This window comes from Cupressus sempervirens, chromosome 9 (genome assembly GCF_028749045.1).
Source record: "Cupressus sempervirens isolate cs-2001-9-10 chromosome 9, ASM2874904v1, whole genome shotgun sequence".
In the NCBI taxonomy this organism is placed as follows: Eukaryota; Viridiplantae; Streptophyta; class Pinopsida; order Cupressales; family Cupressaceae; genus Cupressus; species Cupressus sempervirens.
This window is the reverse complement of record NC_143126.1, coordinates 54,799,175-54,822,016: the sequence shown is the minus strand read 5'-3', so window position 1 is coordinate 54,822,016 and position 22,842 is coordinate 54,799,175.

Below are 22,842 nucleotides of genomic sequence, written 5' to 3'. Positions count from 1 at the left end.
ATTTATTCATAAGTATATACCTTGCAAGCACTTAAAATTGTTGTTATATGTGCTGCGGGAAAAGAAGAATTTTATACTTATGTGTATAGACGCACTTCCTGTATGCGATCCAAAGCTTGAATGTTATCAAGTGTGTCCAATGATGGGGAGAGACCTCCGTGCAAGCAGAAGATCTACAATGAAACAAAAGAAAAGAAAATTTTCTTATAGTAAGAACAAGTTTGTTGTGCTGTATAGGGTACCAACAAAATAGTGTATAATATCTTTTTCTTTACCTGGCTTTCAATTCAGCATGAGATCCTTTAATAGAAAAGTCAAGTTGATAACATATTTAACAAGAGTTGCAGGGCAGCATAGTTCCTGCTTAAGTCCAAGAAAATGTGTGAGGATTGACATAGATTTGCGTAAGTCCAAGAAGATGTGTGAGCATTGACATAGATTTTGTGAACATTTTCTATGTAATGAAGATTTTATTGCAAATGGAATGAACCTAGGGGTGGATTGGTAAACTGATTATTTGTATCAAATGGTGTAAAATTGAAACTAAAACCATTTCAATTGGCCACGCCACTCATGGACTGTTCCTCCATATGTTATAATACTTTCATCATATATCACAAATATGAAATAGAATATGTAGCACACTAAAATAAAGCATTAAAAGATAGTGTCTAAATGTAATTAAATAAATGGAACTGGTTATAAGAATCTATACAAATCAATCAGAATGGGTTGAAATTAGTGCCCAACTTAAGAAGATCAACACTAATAATATGTCAAATATTTATTGTTAATTTTTGCTCGTAGCTGTAGGGAAATTAGGTAAGCGAGCAAAAAAAGAGCTAATAGTTTGTAAGAGTATACCATTTAAACTGTGTATGCTCATTTAACAAGAGAGCCCATAATTTGGCATGCAATACTCAAGACAATATATTTGATATGCATCTTACTTCAGCATTTCATGTAACACAGCCAAATCCAAAAGAAATCTCACAGAAAAACTACCTGAGATTTATAACCTTTATCTTCCAATATCCAATGGCTCCTTATAAGCGTTAATACAAAGAAGCCAACTATCAAAAACTGTGGCAATGATAAACATTTTGAAAAATAAAATTGTATTAGGTATAAATAAAAAATAGTGAAGAATGGTGTAGACTTGTAGCCAGAAGATAACACAGTGAACATTTATGAGCTCTTTGTTATCACCCAACTCAAAGAAACGTGCATATCAACTCCAAGTGTCAAATGTCAGCTATAAGTGCAACAATGCACGTTTTCATCTGTGTAACTTGTTTTTCTGCTACAGTCAATGCTGATACATCCTGCTTTAACATAAATAGATTCAAAAGGAAGCATTGTCAACTTAAGAAAAATAGTAAAAATATACAGATGGATAAATGATGCATTTTTTTGGTATATTGTTAACTAGTTGAGCAATAACAGAAGCTATGCTGACTGCTTGAAACTTTTTGTATGGTTTTTCCTGCCCCTGTGAAGAAGATGAAAAAATGCCATAGATAGTAATCAAAAGGAATTAAGCCTACTAACAACAGCATGATTTGCATTGACAGAAAAAACCACAAATCCATACATTTAAAGAATGACTTGAGTGATCTTTCAAACAATTTGAAAATAAGCTCTGAACAAATACTTTTAACCATATTTACTTTTATTATGCTATGTCTCCCTGCAAGAAAAATAAATAGATCTACAAGAAAAATATTACACATGCTCATCTGCATGCCAAACTAAACATGCAATTAAACAAGTGTTACACCATTTGTAGAAATGGGAAGCTCAGGAGCACCCTCTGCAAGAATGATAGGCCCAACACTTTGGTACTTGCTCCCTCATGCCAAAACGTGCCAGCAAGCACAGCAACCTAAACACTAATTTTTTGATTTTTGCCTCTTTTCTTACATGGACAAATGCTACTCAACGAGTGTTATCGAAACTAAATCTGTGCAAAACATCATACAAATTTACAGATACTCTTTTGTTGCAGACATTAGAGAGGACTAAAATGAGGTGACTTGAAATCTATCACCATCTTGGGCACAAAATTGCAAAGGCATATGGTATTGATTTCATAGCTGGCAGCCTTCCTCTCTTAAAGTGATACCTTTATTAACCTAGCTCTGATACCATGTTAAATAATGAAGGATCTTTGTAAATGTAATGGATCTCTCTAGGTGATAATCAATATAGAATGGATATGAATTAATTCAATATTGAAAAATGTTTGCCAGGTCTAAATATATAATTAGATCACTTATTAGAATTCACAATCTAAAGAGATAGAATCATTTATGAATCTCAATAATCCATCTCTTGTGATTGGTCATCTTATTTAGTGCAATCAAGAGGCATATGAGGGGTAGTTGTAACTATTCAACTACATGTCTCCTTGAGGAGACACATAGGCATAAACTTAAGTAGCCAACAAATCCAAAGGTTATCGATTATGATTAGTCACCAAACAAATTATCAAGAGACCCTATGGTCATCGTCATGATTCTTTGGTAAGCCAATTTCAACATCAAAGCCTCTAATATGAATATAGAGGATCATAACTCGATCCCATATGATTGTCATTCAGTCCATCTTGATTAGGGATATACTACCTGATCCAAGAGATAGATATAATGTGATTGTTCATATTTTCATACTTAGTTTAATAATGACAATATCAACTCAATACAAGGATGCCAATCAACTCACTGCCATCACTGCTAATGCTTCTAAATTAGCACAAGTGCTTTATATTATGTTTTTGGTACTGAGTTAAACGAGAAAGAGAAAAGAGCATGATTAGTTGTCACATATTATTTTGCCAACTCAGTGCCAAAAATACAACCTTTAATGTGAAGTGAGGAGCTGCAATAGAGTGCAAGGATTAGAACCTCTCCCCAAGTTTTTAGTAGACTAGGGAAGATGAAGATTTAAAATGTTGTAATGCAGTTTATGAATCATGATGATGATTTTTAAAGATAATCACTATAAAGACAATCCTAATTTTGGTTGAGTCCTAAGTATGCCAACCATGCAAGGAACTTTGTATGATGCTGCAAGGAATGCATTGATGCATTTTTGGATTTAGTCTTCTCAATTAAATTCAAATGAGTCAACCTTGATAGAAAACACTTTTGTACTCATTTTTGGACTCATTGGATATATTTTATCATTTAATTTTGTAAAAAATATATTTTTCTATCCCTTCTGCTCTCTAACATCTAGATGATAGATCATAGAGTGAGATCTGAAACATTGTGATTCAAAAAAAATATACAAACTCTTCTAGAAACAACATCAAGTAAAATATTGGATAGCAGAAAAATTGTTATGTATAACAGAAAGTTGTTTTTAAATAAACTTAAGCAATTTTTAATTTACCAAAGTTTTTGCTAAGCCCACATTTGCCAATTGTGTAGGGAACTTCATATGATGCTGCGAGGAATGTGTTGATGAAGACAAAAAATGTGATTTTTTGATTAATCACTAATTTCCAACATTCATGATTATGTAATTTTGAAGGACATGTCTGAATTGTATCTACTCTGATTTACAATCAATTTTCATCCTATCACTGTGAAAAATGGTAGTGTGATGTTGCTTGTATTACAAAAGGGATGTTGCTTGTCAATTTTGCTGAGGGTACTAACCCCAAATCCCTATAAGGGACATTGCCTCTTGACCCTTTTAGGTGCTCCATCCCTAAACCTGTGCCAACAATTTTCCCCAAATCAACCCTTGCTAACCACCATCCCAAATCAAGATCCTAGGTCCCACCCTTCCCAAGACTCTAAAGGAACATAGAATTTTTTGCAACTTTGTACTTAATTTTTAGGTTGACTTCATACAAAGGAAATTGTAATTGAAAACTATCAACAATTAGTTATCATTTATGCAATGTGTAATATGTATTGTGCAATACAATTTAATCAAATACAATATGAACATAAATAAGAAAAAATGTATCTCATAGTTTATGGAATAAGCTTTAATTTTATTTTATTTTTGTATCTCTATTCTATAAAACCATGTTTTGTTAATTTTTTCATCTTTATTTTACGTGTGTTGAAAATATGATTTTTTCTTGATTGATTCGTGATAGTTCGATAATTTCTAAATCTTTTGGTTTGCCTTTTTTTACTAATAAGATTTTTACTACTATGATAGATACTATAGAAAATTATAAAAAATGAAGATGAAAATCAAATTAGTGGAAATGAGATAATTATTAGATTTGAAATGAAAATTCATCATAAACCATTACTAAATAAAAAATCAAAGTATAAGGGTTTAATTTGCGAAAAAAAATAGCTCCAAATTTGACTTTCGCAAATGGTAGACAAATTTATAATCAAATTTCATTGGAATGGCCACTCGGATGCAATGGTGAGGTCCGATCTTTCTCAAAATGCTCGCACAAAGTGTTGATGTTGGATTTGAGTTATGGCCCTCCAAAGGTTGAAGAAAGTAAGGTTCTCCAATGGCTATGAAATAAACATTCCTTTGGATTTGATACCATGTCTTAAAATGAAATACAAAATCCTATGTGTCTTAATGACAACTAATATGAAAATGTATTACCTCCTATTGAGATTATTTCTACTATTGTTCATGATGATGCTTGCATTCATACAACCATGGATTCAAGTGATTTAATACAATAGGATATTCATTTTCTTCTAGAGTCAAATCCATGGAATGACTAGTTGATAGACATTGTAGGTTTGTTTGTGGAATCTTACATTGTAGATTTTGGGAGACACTATTAATGGCATTCATTGTCTCTTTGATGAAGATGATATTTTCAAGGGAACATGTTGATTCTCATCTTTACTCTCTAGTTGATCATTATTTTGAGGTTGATATGATGGTGGATACTTTGATACAAAAGTTGGAGGATGTTACTTTATCTTCAAAGGAGACACTTGAGTCTTTGACACATGTTCTACATTCATCCTCAATTGATCCTAACTTATCTTTTTCAATAGAGTAGCACAGTACACATAATATGGGGAGGTTCCTTCCAATGTTGACATGAGGAAACTTGAATAGGTTTTAGAGATTACATGCATTGTTCCTTCCTAAAAATTGGGGAGGCTTCATTGATGCACCTTTGGTTTTGTTTCTTCCTAAGGGGGGAATGTTGTTCTACACTCATAGAGTAGTTTATACATCAAGAATGGAACATCTGCGACAGGTGTACATTCTATATTGAGGGGGGCTACTTAGTCTATTTTCCACTTCTTCTCTCTAGTATGGAGATTTTTTATTGTATATGCATGTTGTATGTCATAATGGAGGTCTACTCTATCCATCCATTCACTTTTGTTTTTTCTCATCTCTTTTTGGGGGAGGGTTTTTCCCATGAGGTTTTCTCTCTTTCTTTTCTTTATGAAAGATATTTTATTTTGTATATTTCACATTGGTACCTAACATGGTCTAGCAGTTGGCACTCAACATGCATTTTCTTCTAGATTTTGTAAGCTTAATTGCATTCTCATAAGCTACACTTAAAGGAGGTGTTAGTGTAATTAAATTTTACTAATTACACTACTTAATTTTACTTAGGATAATTGATGTGAGTGCATCACAAAACTGGTGATATTTTGAATTTGGGTATCATGGTGGATAGTCATTATTTCATTAGGGAGTTATGTGGCCAAGCCATAGGCAATTTACATAGTTTTAGACGGTTATTTTACATTGCAATGTGTCCTAGTAAGTCATTTTGTGTCTTCTTGATGTCAACTCCTATGCCATGCAAGGCATTCATTTTGAGTTAGTTGATGTAGCTAGGTTAGTTTGGATTCAGTTGATTAGGATGGAGTCTCTTTTGAAAAGATGAGCTTGTACCTGATATGATGAGTGATGGTTGAGAAATGTTAGGATAGCAAAAAAGTGAAAGCCCGACTTGGAAGGAAGACATAGTGGTGCATGTGAGGTTGAGCCCAATAACGATGGAGTGAGAGGTTGTTCTTAAAATTGGTTGATACTCTACCAGTTTTGGAGGCCGATAAGAGTATTTTTGGGAGATTTAATATGCAGAAGCTGATGTGTAATGAGGGGAGAAACCCGATAGAGGGAGCTTGAGAATGGAAGAATGGAGAGCAGGTATGAAACTCGATAGTGGTAAGATAGTAGAAGGTAGTAGAAAGGATCGATAGCAGAGTGGGAGATTGCGGGAGCCCGCAAGCAAGGAGGAACCGAGACTTAGACTGAGGTAAAGAAAAACAAAGGAATATGTGTGATGACAAATTTCCTTACTGGAATTTTGACATTTAAACTAGCATTTCCCATTTTCCCACCAAAGGAAGAACAAAAAAAAGTAAAATGAACTTAAATTAGTCAATCTACAAGATCAAACTTGGGAAAGGAAAAAAAATTAAAAATTGCCATAAGGTGAATGTCTGTTTGTTTGTTTTGCACCTTGCCGATGTGGGTCTGTGCCCGGCCCTCTCAATGCCTCGAGTTCACCTTGCTCAATGCCCCTCTTTTCCTTTCTGCTGAAGTGATCTCCCACCTTTCCTTTTTCGGAAGAACCCTGTGTCGCGCAATTTCTTTCAAATGAGGGTTTTCAATTTTTTTTTTCTCTTATATCCTGCGGCTGTCACAATTGTGACACCTGATGTCACAATTGCGATGGCATCGGGCTAAAATTGAAAAAAAGAAGCCAAAAACACATTACCTTTTCCAACCGTTGCAAATTGACATCGCAAATTGACCCCTAATGTATTAGTGCCAGTATTGTAGTGCACATCGTTTGCCATCTATATATATTAGACAGTTTGTTGGATAGAGGATGCCTCCTATGAGTCCTACACATGCACCTATTGCAGATAGAGTCATCATTACTTCCCAGAGTGGAGCAATTGAAACTGTTGGGCACATTGCATCTACGACAACTAGTATCACATCAGATTCTATTGGTCGTTATCTTCATAGTCGACATCCTCATCCACTTGGTCAACCATCTTCACAGGCATCTAGTAGCACTTCAGGTGCCTCCTCTGATGATGCATATAGAGCTGTTGGGCTACCACTACTACGCAATATTTGTGGTCTTTCAGGATAGCAGAGACATGGATATAGCACTATATTTTTTGGAGGATATGTTGCATATTATCAGCTATATTTTTGATACATAGGGGATTCTAGTACACTCAGTGATGGGTGTTGTTAGACAACATCAAAGCCTTGGCATAGTTTCATAAACACAGGCCTCCACACCAGTGACAAATGATACACATGTGCATAGCTCACAACATTCAGTAGCAGGCTCACGACACTCTATAGATGACTCGGGCATACGAGTTGGAGATGTCCAGATCATAGCTGAGGGTCTTGATGAGTTTGATGAGTAGTTGTGAGGCCTATCTGAGATTGATGCTAGTTCGAGCTTGGGTATTTCATCGTACATGGACTTGTTGTTCTGACCTGGTAGCACTGATTCTACACCATTAACCAGCTAGTTACATAGTCCACTTCACTCAGATTTACTAGTAGTTGGACATGGTGCTAAGGGAGGTTCAGTAGGTGTCAGAGTTTTAGGCTCAGTTGCATTGGTAGATGATACGATGGAGTCTGCTGATCATCCTGCACCTCCGGAGACCCACGTACATATATAATTTATTTTTAATTTTAAATATATATGAAATTAAAAAATATGTTCATTTATTAAAAAATTTAGTTCAGATATATATCTAGAATATTTAATTTGACCTTTAACTCATAATAAATCATGCAGGCATAGGTTGCTGAGCACATGGTTACACATACTATTGGTTTAGGGCATCATGTACATGAGAGAGATGATTCTATTGAGGCACCCGATAGTGCTCAGGTACTTAAGTTTGAAATAGTTTGTTTAAAATTATTTAAATGTTTTGAAAACTAGATATATATCTATATATATGCAAGTTCGTATTTAATTTGAATGTACATGTACATGTGTATGTATATATATGCTTTAAAGATATAACTCTAACATGTATGTATATATATTTGTAGGGCTTGGTTGATGTGCCTCAGTGAGAGGATGTACAGGAGATTTGATCAGAGGGTCATTCTATTCGTATGCATCTTGAGGGGTCCCTCCAGTAGTAGATTAGATATATATATATATATATATATATATATATATATATATATATATATATATATTTTGATACATTTATATATTGGAGATAGTTTACATGTACACATATGTGTATTTCAGTACCTTGATGAAATATATGTACTATCACTATTTATTTGATTATTGAGTACTTCAGTAGTTAGATACCATCACATGTATGTATATAGAACTTTTTTATATTTTTCCACGTACATGTATTTATTCGAGATTTATAGTTTGTATTTCAGTTACATAGAGATATATTAGATCTGTAGATGTTTATTCTTGAGATGTGTATATGCATACATATGTGTATTTTTTGTGTGTTATAGCTATAGAACATGATCTTGAGATGTGTGTACATGTATATCAATTATCAATTAGTAGGAAGTTAGAAAGATATATAATTCTTAAATTCTTAATTATCAATTACTAACCCACTAAAGATAAATATTAGTTTTATGTGAATAAAAATATGTTAATTAGGTAAGCCAACATATTATTTTATAATTTTTTACAAAATATAATATTAAAAAAGTATATTAATTTAAACTTTAAGAGTACATGACCGTAGATATAATCAAATAACATTAAAATATATAATTTTTTAATAAACTAACCTAAATGATAACTACGAACTTATAACCTTACAATTTAAAAAACCCATTTAATTTTCACTTATGAAATTCAATCTATTTTGAAAAAAAGTTGATAAATAAATTTAAATTATTAAATTCATCCATGTTACAATTAATTTAAATTATTAAATTATATAATTTTTAAATAAATTAATGAAAATTAAGAACTTATGATCGTACAATTAATTTAAACACATTTAATTCAAGATGAAATTCAATAGAATTGTAACATAGATAATGAAATTGCATAAGTTCGAACTAACTTCTAGCCTATTTATATCAACTTATTAAATTATTAAATTCATCCATAGTACAATTAATATTATAGTTTTTAAATAAACTAATGATAACTAAGACTATGATTGTACAATTAAAAAGACATTTCACCAAAGTTGATATTCAGATTATTATAAAATAAATCTCAAAGGTCTAATCAACCATGATGTACACTTATAACATGCAATATCTTTTCATGATCTTCACTGTCTAGTCTCCACTTGTGATGTACATGTTTAAGTTTGACTAGATGCAGACAAAGCCCGGTAGCAACGATCAAGTGGCTGTATTGTAAAACCTTGTTGTCAGGTTGATAATCAACAAAGTGTATTCCATGTTGGACTATTTTGTCTTGCTTCAAATATGTTCCCTCTATCACAATAGAACCTGTACCACAAATTTAAGTGCTTTAAAATTTGATAGATATGAAGTTACCTATATATATATATATGTGCATATATGTATAATTTACCTATGGGGAACAACATTCCATCACTTTCTTTAGGGTCATATAACTTTGTCCTCTCTGCAGTACATCACAATAAATAATAACTGACACCTTCATGATTTTTAGGCTCAACAATTACTACAAAGACATCTCCTGCATAACAAGTATACATGAATGCATGTGTATAATATATATAAGACAGTTGAAATTGATAATTAAATAAAAAGTTGAGATTAATTTTTATGATACTCACCCACTTTTACCAATCCAGAGATATGATTATAATCATTAGAAATCAATGGAATATCATCAAAATTTTCATCATCTTTATCAAATGTATCGGTAACATCAAGTGGTACCAAAATCCATGCACCTGTATATCCATGTGTCTGATTGATGCATTCTTCATAGTTTTCATCAATGCAATTGTCACAAAAACATGAGTATTCTCTTGTCTTCAATGTCCAATTGCAATTATCTGTACTCATGACTAAATGTAAGGAACGTGTCTTTTCTATCCTCTTGCAACCATGCATATTTTTTCTATTAACACCTAAAAGTTTGTTAAATTAAAAATATAGAAAAATTAAATTTAAACTTCAACGAATTCAAAAATAAAACTTAACAATAAAATTTTATAATTTAATTGCATAAAAGTTAAACAGATGTACACATCGATACCTGTTATCTCCCAGAAGACTCTATATGGTGCCTGCCGACTCGTTGTTGATGATGTCCCGACCTCATGTAATACAAAATGAGTCTTACACCATTCACCAACATCATGTGCATCATTTACACAAACTCCCTGATAATTCATTTGATACTTTCACAAAGCACATTTGATTCAAGCTCCAACACCATCATGTTCACCTTTTCCATGGCCACTCTCAAACAAATTCCATATGTGTTTTATATTCTCATTTTGATGATATCTACACAATGCATAAAATGGTCTAGATGATTTAAACTGTGTGGCACATCCATCAGACCAAACATAATGTTTATCAACATTTATGTTTCTTTCTTTCAAATAAGAAAAGAAGACATTGAAGCAATGTTATACATAGTGAATGTCATGTTCTTTATCATCATGTATATAAAAATGATATTTCTTTATAATTACTCGTGCTTGAACTATAATCTGAACACCATCCAAATCTAACTGTGCATGTCTATAAAAAACATGTACCATAATAGTGACCTACTTATTAAAGTAATAATCTGATTGCATTGCTTTCTGATGAACAAATGAATAGTTCTCTACAACATCAACAACTGATACAATTGTTCCAAGTGGGAAATTATCTCTTATAGTTTGAAACTATTGTGCTTGCCACTTTGCAAAAAATGCATGATGAATATAAGGTTCAATCAATTTCTTAAATCTGTCCATAAGTGTTAGAACAGGCAACTCCTCTTCAACATATTCCAACCTTTTTGTTTCTTTCCCCAACTTTGTTTCATTCTTGACATACTTGTAACTTTTGCAATTCAATATTTTTGTTATATCAATATTTTTAGTTTTCAAAGGAAATAGAGCCAATTCACCACATGTTTCACATAATCCTTTGATGCAATTTATTTTACCAGCTGGATCATCTATGTTGTCACACAAAATGGATGATATAAACTCACTTCTCCTACTAGGAGGAGCAACATGAAAACCATATGTGTCTTCTACAAACTTTTGAAATACCTGATAGTGGAGAGAAAACTCAATATGATGATGACAACAACAAGTTTCAAACACTTTGTTTGACCTCACAAAGTATGGCTTCAATTTTTCAAACAATATTTGCCCAACTTTTACATTAGGATGTTCATTACAAAATGACACATATAACTCATGCTGTGTTGTGTCCAACCAATGTTTTGTATGATGTTCATATTGACTAGGTGCAATCTTATGCCTGATAAAATCTCTACTATTTGATGAAGGATGAGTGTTATCAATCCAAAATGATATGACTAATTTTTTTAATAACTCTTCAATTCTATCAGAATGAGGTGCTCTACACATGATTGCCCAGTTGCCCTCCATAGTACTGTCATCCACAATTAATCTTCTCTTAACATATTGTCTCATTGTTTTCCTACTAAAATCCAATTCAGATGAAATTGAAGATATTTTTCTATTTTGAGTCATATTCTTGAAGATATTTTTCTATTTTGAGTCATATTCTTACTTACAATAGACATCAACATCACTTTTCTTGCCACAAACTTATCTTTAGTTTGAGAGTGTTTTCCCATGTTTCTCAAATCTTGTTTAATATTTTCAATTAGATCAATTTGCATGCTAGAAAATCTTCTTTTCTTTGATGTTGTGTCTACACCTAACAATTTCAATGCCTCTTGCAACTTTTTTTATGTAAGCAAAAGTGAAAGCAACTGAGCTTGTTCAAGTGTTTTAGTGTTATCAAATTGAGTCATAATTTCTTTTATCTTCTTATTCATTGACCTTTTCTTAAACAAACTTAATGGTTGAACACTAGCTACAAGTTTTCTCAATTTATCAACATCCATTTTAAGTAAATGATCAAAATTCTGATTAGAAATACCATTCTTTACAGATTGGGAAATATTTAAAAGTTCATCCATACCAGTTCCTGCACCTGATCCTGATCCTTCTCTGACTTCTATTACTGGAATTTCTACAAGGACCGATCTTGAGCTTTCTCCAACATCCACTATTTGAGATTCAACAGGGAAAGATTCTGACCCTTCTCTGACTTCTGTTATTTGAACCTCTGTAGGTAGTGTTCCTGACCTCTCTCCCATATGCACTGCTTCTACTTCTGTTGAGCCTTCTTCAACATTTCCTTCACCTTGTTTAATTTGATGATAATGTGCCACAGTCTTTTGAATATTTCTTTGTTCTACTTCATCAGATCTCTTCCTTGCATATTTGGTTTGCCTTCCTTTTTTATTTCCCATTATAAAAAAAAAAAAAAAAAAAATTATCCCTTGCCTCAAGATAAATTTTGAGCAATAATCAGATAAAAAAATCGCTGTACAGATTCACCTATCATTGTCACAATTTTTAAAGAGTATGCTAGAAGTTGACATCACCTTTTTTCTTTTTTTGTATGTTCGGGCGAACATAAACTACATTGCATGTTTGCACGAACATGCTAGTTTAACTTTTTGGTGGTAAAAAAAGTTAACTGCATATGTTCACGTAGACATATGTTTGTGCAAACATGTATAAAATGTTCATGTGAACATTATGTTCGTGCGAACATACAAAAATAATAATTTTGCAACCCATTTTGCATTTTTTTTTTTCTCTTTTGACACCCTTAATTGCAAGAGAATGATCTCTTACTATAAAATAAAAATGATCAAAATATGCTACTTAGAGCAAGCTTTCCAATGACTATAATTATAATACATATTTTAGTCATTAAGACTTTCAAATATGAGTTTAACTCATTATAGGTTTATTACCAATTGAACATCAACTAACTTCGACACCTTGGGAAATTAGTAAATTAGGTCAATTTTTTTTTGAAAAATATGTAGGAACTGGCTTATTGAGATACCTTTCTTTTCAAAAAAATAAAATTAGATTACTGATAAATTGACTTCAAATTATCTATGTCAAATAGAACGTATGTCTAAATTATGATTCATGTCACTTCAAAACTTTGTAAACTATACAATATTCAACCAAAATAAATCAAACCAAATGCATCCTTTGGATATTGATGTTACGAATCTAACGGTGAAAGAATTACTTCATTATCATTTCTACAAAAAATGTTATGTGTGTCAAACAGACTGTAACTCTTTACAAAATATTGAATTTTATTATGTACCACTTTTTGAAAGAGATGAAAAAATTGATATAAATAATTTTATTTTTTAGATTAAAAAATATGGTTACAAAGTAAGAACAGAGTACTCAAAATCATTAGTTTATGTCATTTTGAAATTATTTATAATTTTCAAGATATAGTCAGTTGAACATGATGTTTGTTGCAAAAATATTGATTTCAATGTCAAAATTGGTCAAAAAGTGGAACCCATTATTGTGGGATCACCCTCCATATTCATTAGGTGTTTGTAGGAGTTAAACTGCTGTCAGAATGTGTTTTCGATGCATGGAAAGCTCTAAATTTAGAATTAGCAGTTAACTGTTGGTGCACATTTGAATTCTTCAAAATCTTCATGCACACTGCTAAAAAAGTACACTTGCTCCCTTGGCGCAATTGTCTAGTAGTCCACCTCAAAAGAAACTCTAAAAAATGCAAAATTTCACTAAGCATCAAAATCAAAATTATGGCTTTTGTTACCCTTTATACCAGAGCTATGTCTAGGTATTTTCCCTTGAATTTCTCAATGATCTCAGTGACTTGAGTTGCATCTAGAAAATCTAAGGCTTCATATTTATCTTTTACCTTTTGCTTGTAGTTGCCAACTTCAATACGAGTCTCCATAAAATCTCCTAATTTCACATCAAGTTCCAATAAAGCCTCTTCTATTCTAAATGCCTGCCTAATGTCATCATTATTGGTAGCTTCCTCAAAAGTTCTTTGGAATTTCTCCACTACTACGTCTACTAGTATTAACTTCTCTCGTGTATCATCCTCAAAAATATCTAAACAAGCATCATTATAATGCTTCTCAGCTTCCAAAATTTGCTCTTGGGCTTGATCCTTGAGCTTGTAAATCTCTGCATGTAATGTCTCCATTACTTTATTCCCATCCACAATCTTTTCAATCCAATCATTAATCTTGTCTAACTCCTCAACTGTATATACACCCATCAACATCCGATACCTTTGGTCTTTAATTGCTTGTAATGCTTGCAAATCCTTGCCCTAGGTATGTATCTCATCCATCATACCAAAATCTTAATTCAAAATGGCTACTAGCCTATCCACATTCTCCTACATGATGTGTAACAAATTCAGATTTCCCTAAATGATCTATACACCCTTTTCCTCAAAAATTTCTCACCATTGTTGGAAAGCTCTCAAAAATGGGTCCAATTGTATCACCCCCTTATCCCTTCTTTCAATTGCTATGTTCAAAGTTTCCTTAGGCTTTGTGGGATCTAAGGGACCAACATCTTTGCTTAGATATCCCTTTAGGATCTCATTTTGTTGCTGAAGTGTTATCAATTTTGCCCCATCTTGTTCTAAGCTCTTGAATACCTCCTTCACTCTTGTTGTAACATTATCTTAGTGGTATCCAAGGTAGATTTCCCAAGCATGACCTCCCCCATCTGATAATCTCATAGAGTCAATTCTTCAACATTTGAATGCAGAGGAGTGATAGGCACATCTACAAATAAATCTTGGCTCTGATCAATCATAATGAAGGAAAATGCTTGTGCATCTTTTGGAGGTGATTCAGGCTTCCTTAGAACTTCAATTAATTCCATTCTATCCTCTTCCTTAGTGGTGAATTGATGCCTTTTATTTCTTATTACTTCTTTCCTCAGCCACCTTGGGATATGTTGTATCGAGGATTTACCTTTTGAGGATGAAGAAGTTTTCTCAACTATACTCTTCCCCTTATCACACTTCTTTCTAGAGTCTTCTCCTTCTATGAGAGATCTGCACTGGGAGTCTTTATATTTGTAGAGTACACAATCCTCAGCTCGGTGTCTTGGGAAGTTTTTTGAGGTTGTTCACCTATTTTCCCTTATTTTGACACTTCCTTAGTGGATAGTTACTTTGGCTCTTCTTCTTGTCCTACTTGTACCTATTCTTCTTCATTATTTAGAGGAAGGGGAGTAATTGAACCTTTATCCACACAAAATGTGACATGATGTGGTGATGATGGAATTATTTTAGGTCCTTGTATCTGAGGTGGTAATTGACTCTAATCCTCCTATTGAGGTTGATTAGTTGGAGTGTCTACTATCTTGTCTCCCACCAATTTAGTACCCACTGACATAAAATCAAAAACTAACATCTAAAAAATATTAGTTCCTTCCACATCCTGCTTATCTATCCATTTTTGCATCTCATCTTTTGATGTTGTAGTTTGAATGGATTGTTTAGGAATAGATGGAGGTGTGATGGTGGAGCTTCTTCTCCTTTCTGACTCTGTAGCTCTCATGAGATGAGTCCTCCTATTCAAAGGTAAGTTATCCTCTTCATCCTCATCATTCTCTTCTTCTACTTCTTTTGGAATAGATTTGAGGATTGATAAGAAAGGAATCACTTTCCTATTGACCTTTTCTCTCCTTTTTACTAAAGTCTTAATCTTTCTTCTCTTCTTAGGTGTAGAGGGGGAGGCTTGTACCTAGTGTTGAGGTATTTCTTGTACTTTAGTTTCATCTCCTCCTTGTCCTTGCTTAACTAGTGGCACTTGAGGATTCTGTTGGGTCTCTGTACCTTCAACATTTTTTGACCCTTGCACATTTTCTTCTCCAGTCTGTATAGGTGCCTAAATTTTTCCCTCTTTTGGTTTAGCTTGTTGAGGAGAATTCCTCTTCCTTTTATCTTTAACTTTTCCTTTTTGGAGCCTTGTAATATCCAACTAGTCTATCAATTGGGTGCACAATTTCTAGTCTTATTGGTGAGTGTGCCATAAATGTTAGCACTGTGACTTTTTTTCCTCGATCTTTAGCTAGGCGGGCTTGAGCATGGAAGATCACTATTTTAGGAATTTGATCAAGTTTAAAAGGTCTCTTGATCCAATCATTTGTCAATTTAATCATGTGCCTTTCCCTATGTTTAATTTTTGAGTTCTCTTCTTTGTCAATCTCAGCATTCATTATAGGCCTATCACTGATCTTATCCCTATTGAATAATGGATCAAGGAGATCTTCCGTATCTTGTTGCACAATCTTCAATGGGATCTTGATCTTTAGAGCACTCTCTACTAGATACAGAGTCATCCTACAATAGTCCCTTATGCGTACATCATAGTCATTTACATGGAATTCAACTAGTGATCTTCAAAGGCATGTTCATGCTGAATTATTTTACTTTCTAAGTATTGTACTCTCCTGATGTTATTGAAATAGGGCCAAGGAGAATTATACTCATACAAGGGATATTGATCCCATTCACATTTGAAAGATGGAATATCTTGCCTCTGATCCACCCTAAAAGGTCCTACAACCATAGGCCACATCTAACATGTTTTGTGCTACTTTCTAACTCTATCATATGCAAATGAGAGTTGTAGAGAGATTTCCAAGAGAACAAGTCTGTCACTAGGATACCTAGGGAGCTTCTTAGGGTTGAGAGTTGTACCTGCTACCCTTAAATATGTAAATGTTTGATATTGAATATAATAAGCTCTAACTTTTGATACCTTTGCAACTACCTCTACTAATATCATCTTTGCATAATCTCCCTCTATAAACTAGATTATCATGAATATGAAAGCATCATTTACAATCCTATATTCTTTTCTTTTCTCTAAAAGCTTCTTCTTTACCAACTAGGGATACACAATGTAAGGCCATGCATTTGCATCCTACATGATACCCTTCTTATAGAGCCTAGGGTAATTTTTTGCCCTTGCGGCTAACAAGTACACCAAGTATGATGTCATGTAGAATTTTTTGCTATTCTTTATTGCAACTAGCTGCTCTCCCAAGTTCTTGCTAAGAATGGAGGCCCAGTCAAGTGGCATATTTGCTGTCTTGATGGTCTCGATAAAATGCAACATCCAAATGTTCAAATGCTCTAATGCTCGAAGACCCATGACTTTGCTCAAGAGGATGATCAAGTATCCAATATCTTCCTTCATGTACCCTCATGTCATATCCACTTTTCTTGCCTTCCATTCTAGAGGAGTCTTCTCAATGAGGTATGATGACTGTATAATTTTAGAGGCTTCCTCCATTTGTTCCCTATACCATCTCTTAGCTTGGTGATAAGTCAATCAAATAAATTGATCCACTCTTGGAAGATGAAATAACTTCTCTATATTGTTGGGTCAAAGATCTAAGACAATCTCTCTAGTTTTTCTCTTGATGACCCTTTCTTCGGGAACATATCTCTTTGCTAGTGTCATTATCAATTTTGAAGACTACACTAAAAATGGATGTGATGTTGCGTTAACCAATCTTGATTGGATCAAGGTGGATACCATGGGAGACCTTCTTATTGGTTTGTTTCACAATGTCAGGGATGCACCCAAATCTGTGTGATTTAACTCGGTGTCCCAAATCTCAGAGTACTCATCCTGGAATAGTGATTTTTTTGAAACACCCTAAAACTTGAATACTATTAGCTTTAGAACCATCTTGTCAGCAAGGGAGCTTGATAAAGATGGATAGAATCTACAAAAAAAAATTCCCATTAGTTCAAAGTCATAGTAAAATCAATTTATCACCCCCTAGTACTGACATGAACAAGACCCAAAAAATCTAATTCTCTAAAAACACTAATGAACCTAGTTTATAGCCCTAAATTGCAAAAAAAATGTCACACCTCTAGTGCACCTTTTTTAAAAAACAAATTTCATATTATGGGGTGTGCATCAATGTACCTCATTTTTTACTTGGGCACTATAGTTCAAGATTTGTAGGGGGTGTGCATTAGCACACCTAATTAGGGGTGCTACTGCGCACCCCAATTGGGTTTTTCATTAAGTTTTTAATGTTTTTAGTTTTTGAAGAAAAAATAAGGTGTGTAGTAGCACACCTTATTTGTGGGTGTCTTAAATTTGCATTTTTTACATTTACTGTGCAAGTGGGGAGATGCGGGGAGTGCACCTTGACTAATGTGTAGTTGTGATGCTAAAGCTTGGAGGTGAGAGAATGAAGGTGAGGAGAAGAAGAGGACCCCAAGTTTTATAGGCCCAGGGACCCCAAGCCCCCCTCTTGTGCTGTGCAGGTGCACAATTGCGTAGGGAAAATGCCTAATATGGTGCACTAGTGCACCCGTTGAGATGTGCCTTTTGATTTTTAAAAAAAGACTTGTTGTTTCCTAGAACTCTATTTCTGGAACCTAGATCTTCAAATTGGGACTTGGATATGAACCAAAAAATTAGATAAAATCCTAGAAAAGGCTTCTACCCTAGACTAGGGATTCAAAAAGCTAAAATAAAGTAGGGGCCCCCATTTCTGGTAGAAATGGGGTGTGCATTGTGAAACCAAAATAGACACTATAAGAGAACTTAGCTCCCAACCATAGATATTCAACCACTCTAGAGAATACCCGTTCTATCATTTTTACTTCCTCCAAAAGAATCATGTCAACATTCAATTCCATTATCTTTTGTCTAACTTCATACTACTTCCTGGGGCTATTCAGCCCTCTTACATTCCAAGATATTATCTTCATCTTCTTTGTGTTTGGATCTCAACTAGGGTCTTCTATTTCCCTTGCGCTATATTTTTTGTTTTTTCCTTTTGTCTAAGGTTGTTAGTTGGGGGTCTCCCCACTTTCACCACTATCCTAACATCAAATTTGTTTCCACCCCTTAACTTCCTCTTAGGGACAATCCATCCAACATCATTGTCTAGGATACCACTATTAGCTCTAGTTTAAGTCAGGGAATGTATTTCAATAATACCTTGAAGTGAAACCACTAGAGATCTATCCATAAAAGGTGAGTTATTCCCCTTCACTAGGGAGATGTTATAGGGTTTTATGGCATTGTATCTCTAGTCCTCATTCATGAGGTTCAAAAACAAATTCTCTTTCTCCCCAACAAGCTAGGTGACCTACTTGATCTGTAATGCATTAGTCTCCCCTTCTTGGAGTTCAAAATTTACATTGCCCTCTTTTGTAGAGGTACTATCAGCAATCTCCCTCTCTTCTAGGTTAGTAGTATCACACATCTCTAGGGCCATCTCCATCCCCTTTTCCTTTGTTTATTCTTCATCCATCTTCAGGAGTCCCTCATTCTCATATGAAGAATGAGTTGCTACCACTTTCGTGATCTCTGGGGGTTCCATGCTGACCTAGTCATTTGCATTTATAGTCTTTGAGTATTCCATCACAAGAACCCCAAGTGAGGAGACTTTCTCTCTAAGTTTCTCACTCTTCCTACAATCCACAACTAGGTGGCCAAAAATATTACAAATTTGGAAGAAGGGTGCAACCCTATTTTGATTTTAGAGCCACTTTATTCAGCAACGGTTTATTCATCCCCACATTCACACATACCCTTGCAAAACCCAGTTTAGCCTTGGAACTATTTGTTAGGTAAACTTTAATGAGGTGTCCAAAATAGTCTCCAATCTAGCTGAACATTCTATCATCCCAATATTCAAGATGAAGCTCGAGTAATTTGACTCAAACATGTACCAAACTGAATAGGTCCTGGTTAGGGAAGAAACCTAGTTTCTATCTAGCGAGCATTAATAGATGCTTTGAAGTGCCAAGAGCCCACCAAGATAGTGTTGCCCTGAGGATTATGAAGTCATGCACCAAATTTGTAGGTAGGCATGAAGGCGAGAAGTTGCAAAGCTCAAAAATTAATAATGTTGTAATTACCATAACAAGTTTCTTTCGCAAAGCTATCAAGTTTCCATAATCCTAATAGTAATATTTGTTGTATGGTGGAATGAAATGAAACAATTTATATATTTATAAAATATTCATTAGTATTGGTATTTTATCTTTAGTTTAGTGTATTACAATAGTTTTAAATATAATAAAAATATATTATATTAATAGTGTTTTGAACACATTTATTTTGTATTTTTAATTATTCAATTTATTCTTATTAACAAAATCAAACAAATTATTTAGAAGAAATGGTGGATTAATTTTTTACATATATCTTAATTTTTTTGGCTGGTGCATATATCTTACATATTATTACATTATATATATATAGGAGTTAATTGAAATTAGTTCTCAAAATAGAAGTATTTTTTATAGATACACATGAAAATTTATTATGTCTAAATCTAATCTATTCCATAGATAGTATTATTGGTAATGTTTATAATAAGATAGTTTAATTTTTTATTTATAATTTTATTTAAAGGTGGAAAATTACATGAAAGATTATTTATTCTACACTATGTGTTGTACTCTTATTTTTCTAATAGTTTTAATTTGACTAGTATAAAAATGTCAATTTATTTTATAATTAAATATAATTATTTTTAAAAAATCTAAAAACAAACTATCATTCCTAACAATCTTCCTTAACACAAATGATTCTAGCCGATCACAATTGAAGAAAACCTAATTTTAAGAATAATAAAGTTAACATTCACTCATTTAAAAATTTAATTAAATAATATCTTATAATTTATAGAAAATTAATGTATTGATATTTATCTAATGATTTAATGGATGGAATGTCAATGTTGATAACAAGAACTAATAAGTGTAAATGCATTTTTTAGTTAGGAAATTGTAAGGGTGAATAAAAATTCATGTAGAACATTATTTATTGGTGTTAGAAAAATTAAATATATTTTGATTAGATAAAGTTGGTTAGGGTATAAGCCCTCATATAATTGATCAAAAGAGTCTCACAAGGATTGAGATGTTGGAAATCTAAGAGTGTAACTGAGAGGGGAGGGGTGAATCGGTTACCAAAAAAAAACTCCCTATCCCTAGATATCAATTCAAACTTTCCACTGATCATGAAATATAGTCCAGCTCAATTAACACTAAAATATTACTATCACTTAGTTAACAAAGCAATTTTATGATTATTAATCTATTATAACCTTAAGTAACTTAGTTGCAGAAGCTCAAAGCATAAAGAAAATAACATAAACACAGATGACACCAAGATTTAATGTGGAAACCCAATTTTGGAAAACCACCATGCAACTAGTTACAACATTTTTTACTCTTCTGAAGTGAGCCCTATTAGGAGCCAACCCTATTAAAGGCTCCAAAATGTAGTTTAAGTATGACCTTGTTAGAGGATTTAGCTCACCTATTAAGAGTGGCTTGGTTAGAGGTCTTTAAACACTTCAATCCTGAAATGTTACCTTGTTAGAGGATTTACAATATGACTATTAAGTCAACTATATTAAGAGATTGTTTTACTACTACAATTGTTAGAAGGTAACAACAATTTGACCTAATTTATGAAGAAACTAACTTTGTAGATTCAAATCTCTATTCTTGCTTGACTTCTAGATCCTTCATGGGGTGAATGCACAAAGTTGGGTTGGAATTCTGCAGAAGTCAATTTCGCGGAATGGACCTCTTCAAAAATGAGTACCTAATTTTAACAAATTGGGTCCCTATTATGGTTTGGTTGATTGATCCATATTAAAAAATTGAGTACCCAATTTTTGAATACGGATTAGGTACCTGAAGTATGATTTAAAAATTAGGTATCCGATTCCTAAAAATCATAAAACCCTCTTTTTATGGGCTTTTCACTCATTTTCATTTCCATCAGAACGGGAACCCATTTTTGGAATTCTATTGATCCGCCACTAATGTTTTTTAGTGACCAGGTATTTTACTTTGTTTTGTAGTATTTTATTTCATTGTTTTCAATTTTAGGTTTTATAATTCTGTCAATTTATTTCTTTTTTTTTCACGTTAAATAGTTTTTAATATGTAAAATTATAAATTTCCATTGTTAATAGTTTTCTATTTAGATTATTGTATATGTTAATTTAAATAGTTTTGTATCTATTCATTTTAATTCTTGTGTAGTAGATGTTCATTTAAAAATTATTATTTTAGATGTTTCAATGTATTTAATAAAAGTTTTAGTGATGAATAATTAGATAGATGTAAATTAGATTCTTTAAACATGTAATTACATTGATGTTTTAGATTTATTTCAGCTAAATATTAATTAATTGTAAATTAGTTTGTAAACCATATAACAAAAAAAGTAAAACTTACTATATTCCTAAGTCTAACCTCAACTTAACCATAACTTTACAATAATTTAATCTAAACCCTAAACCTAAAACTAAGTATTTAGTGTACTCCCTTACCTCAAAACCATAATTTTAACTCTAAACCATAGATTCATGTAACTCTAATCATAAGCCCAACTCTTTAATCCTAACATTAACTAAAACTCTAATCCTAAACAATCATGTAACCAAATCCTTAACACAACCTTAGCCCTAATTATGACATAAATGTAGTATCTCTTAAATTCTATTTGTGATTTTCAATAAGTAATGTTTCCTTTCTGAATAAAATGTAATTTTAAATCCCATACTCCAAATTATGTGTCATCATATCCATTTATCATTTCATTGTTTAGTTAGATAAATTTTACAATGAGATTTTTAATCATTTAATGACCATATTTTTTTAAATATAAAACTACACACTAACCCTAAACATAGTATTAACCTTGATATAAAATCTCACTCTCACCATAATTCTAAGCCTAACCCTAACACTAATTAATTTACTTTAAGCATTATATAATTTAAAATGAGAAACCTAACCCTAATCATTAATTCAAAACCA